General features: G+C 41.4%; 1 pseudogene; it reads left to right on the plus strand.

Moving 5' to 3' along the window:
- The first annotated feature begins 3,087 nt into the window (after window positions 1–3,087).
- On the plus strand, window positions 3,088–3,785 carry LOC126002188 (etoposide-induced protein 2.4 homolog; annotated as a pseudogene).
- Window positions 3,786–5,425: the final 1,640 nt, after the last annotated feature.

A 5,425-nucleotide genomic window follows, 5' to 3' on the forward strand; every position in this document is an offset into this window, starting at 1 on the left:
TTTTTCATACATAGACAAAGAAATTTGTCTTTAAAAATTTGAAATACATTTTATACTAAATTAAGAGATTAGGGTTCTTCAAGAACTATATACATATTTCCTTTAATATGCCAAAAACCACAAGAGATTATTACTGAGCTGTCTGTTACCTAATAGGCACGCTAGGTCAATTTTATAAATGAGGATTATTTTAGTACCAAGAAATGAAATCATTTTTTTATATATATATGCTTTTGGCCAAAACTGGCTATGTTCATAGTTTCCTCCTGGCTCTGTGCTCAGGGATCACTTTTGGAGGTGCTCAGGTATTGTGTCTAGTATTGAGCTGGACTTTGCCACCAGCCTTAGCAGTATATAAGGTAAGCATATACCAGTGGTCCTCAAACTTTTTAAACAGGGGGCCAGTTCACTGTCCTTCAGACCGTTGGAGGGCTGAACTATAGTAAAACAAAAACTATGAACAAATTCCTATGCACACTGCATATATCTTATTTTGAAGTGAAGAAACAAAACAGGAATAAATATATTATTTGGCCTGTGGGCCATAGTTTGAGGACTATTGAGCCCTTTTGCTGTATCTATGGCCTTAAGAAATTGAATATCTAAACATCTACATTGATCTTTTTAAACAGATCTTCCTCTGGAAGGGAAAAGAATATTAACAATAACAACACTAACAGCATTTTACTAAAATTATGTCACTTTGGCACTTTTTAAGATATTTATATGTATTATCTTGCCTAATCATGACAGCAACCCTGAGTATTACTCACCTGACTGTATTGTAGAGGAAACTGAGGCTCAGAGACATTAAAGACTATGCTATAGAAAATTCAGCAGGGATTAAAATCCTTGACACCTTGATTTTCACACTATGTTCTACTGCCTCCCAGAGTAAAGCAGGGATAAGAACTATAGCATGTCTCATTTTCAAATCAATGAACTCATCAATACCAAATTCCTGAAAAATGTTCTCCCTGGAATTTTAAATAAAATTCCCTACAAAATTTAAGTAATTAAAAAGAAAACAATCTATTCAATGGTTTCCCCCAGGAGTTTCTGCAGTAATTTAGTTATATTGTATTTCAAGGAAATATAAAAGGTCACAAGATCTGTCTATACTTCAAAATGAAAAACAAAACCCACTAATTGGTTATTCTTTTTTCTTTTTTTGGGGGGGGTCAAACCTGGAGACTCTTGGGGGTTATTCCTGGCTATGCGCTCAGAAATCGCTTCTGGCAGGCATAGGGGACCATATGGGACGTCAGGGGATAGAACCACGGTTCGTCCTAGGTCAGTTGCAGGCAAGGCAAACTACACCACTGCACCGGGCCCTAATTGTGTTATTCTACTACTGCTGCACCACTGCTCCAGCCCCTAAATATGTTATTCTAACAAAACTAGTATTTAAAAATTTTAATTCTATTGCTATTGAAGTAATATGGTTTATAGTTACTACACTGACCAGAGACTAACTACTTAAAATTTATTCTATTACAAAAAAAGAACCAACTATTCCTTTCTTTAATACTTTTCTTAAGTCTTTAAACATTTCATATCTTCCATAGAAAATAACAAAAGTGAGAAAAGGAATTCTCTCACTTTCTTGAGTACAGTTGGCCTGATTCTGTAGGGAAAAAAATGTAGTGAAGAATAAGTATACTTCTGTTCCAAAATTGTTGCTTGTTAGTTCCCTCATCTCAATAAGAATACATATACATAAATTGCAGTTCAGAGCATAAAATGAGTATTAGGGCATCTTGTTCAAATATTATTAGGGATTTGAAAACAGAAATAGCAGAATCTAAATAAGCGAGCAAGGCCATTCTAAGTGGGATTTGCTATGCATAAACTCAAGTGAGAAGTTCATTGATGCTTCTGTTGCCTTTCACTATCATTTTGGTGCCAATAATTTATACAAAGTTGTCTTTGTGAAGCCAAGGGATAAATATCTTTGTCGAGCTCTAAGATATACTGGCTAAGAACTCCAAGGAAAGGTACCTGAAATATTTTCTAATAGTTTTGCTAATAATTTGTGAGATAATTCAGATTCAGAATTATAAAATAGGCATTTCCCATGCACATCATCTTGCTACAAGAAATGATGAAATGATGATCAATTCAAGTCTTCGGCATTTGGAAAAATTGTTGTCTCAACCTTAAAGAATGCAGATTAACCCAAAAAAACCCCCCAAAAAAACAAAAAACAAACAAAAAACAAAAAAAGGGGCCGGGCGGTGGCGCTGAAGGTAAGGTGCCTGCCTTGCCTGCGCTAGCCTTGGACAGACCGCGGTTCGATTCCCCGGTGTCCCATATGGTCCCCCAAGCCAGGAGCAACTTCTGAGCACATAGCCAGGAGTAACCCCTGAGTGTTACCGGGTGTGGCCCAAACCCCCCCCCCAAAAAAAAAAGAATGCAGATTAGGGCCAGAGAGATAGTACAGTGAAAAAGCGTTTGCCTTGCACACGGCCAACCCAGGAGAGGTGGTTCGAATCCCAGCATCCCATATGGTACCCAGAGCCTGCCAGGGGCAATTTCTGAGTGCAGAACTAGGAGTAACCCCTGAGCACCACCGGGTGGTGACCCCCCCCCCCACAAAAAAAGAATGCAGATTACCTCGAGTTAAATTCATCTTCAAAAAAAAAAAAGGCCTTTTAATGAAAAAAAATCTATTTATTTTGTTTTAAATTCTTTGTTTCAAATTATACCTTGTGATGCTCAGAATGCCTTGTAGAGCTTGACTTTTTGCATGCAGGCCATGTGCTCTAAGCCATCTCCCTGGTTTGGAGAAATCTAAATTAGGGGTGAGACAAACATCTAGTGGCAAGGTTTTGTCATGTGAATTAAGTTCTACCTTGTCATGTAAGTTCCCCTTCTTTCCCCTAAAACCGCTATCTCATTTTTCCTTTTTTTTTTCTTCATTTCCCACCTAGGCGGGAGCCGGTGGGTGGGGCGCGAGGGGCGCAGAAAAGTCAGCTACACTGGCTGCAAGGGGCCACGGGGGCCGGGCCTAGCTGGAGCCAAGGTCACAGCAGGGCTGAGTGGCCTGGTCCTTCGTGATGCAAGATTTCGGGACAGTGCTGTCTTCTCTGTGTGGCCGGTAGAGGGGCAGAGCGATGGCTGACAGTGTCAAGACCTTTTCTCCAGGACCTGGGCAGGGAAATCAAGGACTCCATCTGGGGAATATGCACCATCTTCACTCTCAACTCTCGGATTCAGCAGAAGAGAGGGGAGCAGCGTTGAAGAAGGGCGAGCAGAGTAGAAGAGCGAGCCACGTATTGTTAGCATAATTTTCCAGTGTTGCGCTTGGAATGGTGGAGTGTTCTGGTTCAGTCTCCTCTTGTTCTACCAGGTCTTTTTCCTGTGCTTCAGTCAGTAACAGCACAGCAGTCCGTCACTACATGGTGATGTGTGGTCACGGCTAAAATTCTTCCTCACATCGATTTTCAGTGCACTCTGGGTGCTCCACCTGTTTGTACTCAGCAAAGTCGTGAATGCAATTTGGTTCCAAGACATAGCTGACCCTGCATTTGAGGTGTGGGGAAGAAGCCTCACTCCTACCCGAGTGTGTCAGTAAGATCATTGCTGACATGCTCTTCAACCTGCTGCTGCAAGCACTCTTTTTCCTCCTCCAGGGGATATTTGTGAGTCTCTTTGCCCTCCATCTGGTTGGTCAGCTGGCCAGTCTCCTGAACATGTCCCTTTTCTACTCGTTGAACGGCTTCCGTTGGTTCAATAAAGAAATTGAAGTGCACCAGCGGCTATTAAACATAGAGATGAAGTGAACTGTTTATTTTATTTTATTTGGTTTTTGGGTCACACCTGGCGGCGCTCAGGGGTTACTCCTGGCTCTGTGCTCAGTAATCACCCCTGGCAGGCTCAAGGGACCAATGGAAATGCCGGGATTCCAACCATCGTTGGTCCTGGATTAGTTGCGTGGGAGGCAAATGCCCTACTGCTGTGCTATCTCTCCGGCCCCTGAAGTGAACTGTTCATTGGATATAGGATTAAGGTTTGGTTATTCCACAAGTTCCCAAAAGGAAATGGGAATCCACATGTACCCTATCCAGGAAGAACAGGAGAAACTGTTACAGTTATATTAATCTGCAGTAAATAATCCACATAGATATGAGGTTAGTAATAGGAGGCAAGAAACTAGAACTCAAGTAATTCACCAACAAGCCAGCTACTCCAATCCAGGAGCCCATAAGCCTGAAGGAAGAAAAAGCTTTCTGCCTCAACTACCTGTCTCCCATCTATTCAGATCCAAACCACACCCATCCCTTCAAGGGTGAGGAGAAAAAACAGGCACTTTCTTAATAGGTATGAAAGAGAACTCTAACAAAGATCTCTATATATCTAACAGAGGGACTAAGGGGCATGACTCCAGAATTAAATCCAGAGTTGGGAGCTCCAGGATAGTACTCAGATGTTGTATTAATATAAAATATAAAATCTTAGTGTTGGGGAGAGGCCTTTCTCGGCACAGCACCTTTAATAATGGCATATCAGGTGAGGTTTGAGGAGTCAATCAGCTTTATTACACAGCCTCAACTGCCATGTGCATTTCTCCACATGGCTACTATGCTAAGCTTTTTAAAGCAGTTTCCTTCAGCTGCCCTCCATTTCATCCTTGCTGCATCAGCTCTTCTCTCCTCCCCCAAGCCAGCCTTATTATTCCCTTATTATTCCAAACAGCAGTCCCTCCAGGTGTGGGTGGGGCAGACCATCCAGGTGGGATAAATAGGGAGTTGGGGGAGGGGTAACACCTTGACAATTAGTCTGGGTCAGGCAAAGGTAATAATATAATATTTCTTTTCTTTTCTTTTTGGGCCACACCCTGTGATGCTCAGGGGTTACTCCTAGCTCTGCGCTCAGAAATCTCTCCTGGCTCGGGGGACCATATGGGATGCCGGGGATCGGCTGTGTGCAAGGCAAATGCCCTACAGCTGTGCTATTGCTCTGGCCCCAATAATGTTTCTTTTTACAGGTACCACAAGGGCATCTTTCAGGAGGAATTTTAATTTTTTTTAAATAAATGGTAGGTTGGATTACACATTTTTGTTTTCTGGAAGTAAAGGGTAGGTTGGATTGCTTTTTTTTTTGCATTTGTTTTTCAAGTGCATTTAACTTAAAATAATGACTACTAAGGTGGTTTTTGTTATTTGTTTTGTGGATACATCTTGTGTTCAGGCGTCTATGTAATTGCTGGTATTGAACTTGAGCCTCCTACATGAAAAACATAAGCACTAACCTAAAGGGGTTTTATTATCAGGCTGGTATATTCTATTAGTCTTGGGGAGGGTGTGTGTGGGGAGGGTTTAGGAAGGGGCGGTGACATGCAAAGGTATAATGAAAAGTCAGTGTTTTAAGTGTTGCAAAGAGGCAAAACCAAAACATAACAATAAAAAACTATCCAAAATGA

The sequence above is a fragment of the Suncus etruscus genome, chromosome 1 (genome assembly GCF_024139225.1).
Source record: "Suncus etruscus isolate mSunEtr1 chromosome 1, mSunEtr1.pri.cur, whole genome shotgun sequence".
NCBI lineage: Eukaryota > Metazoa > Chordata > Mammalia > Eulipotyphla > Soricidae > Suncus > Suncus etruscus.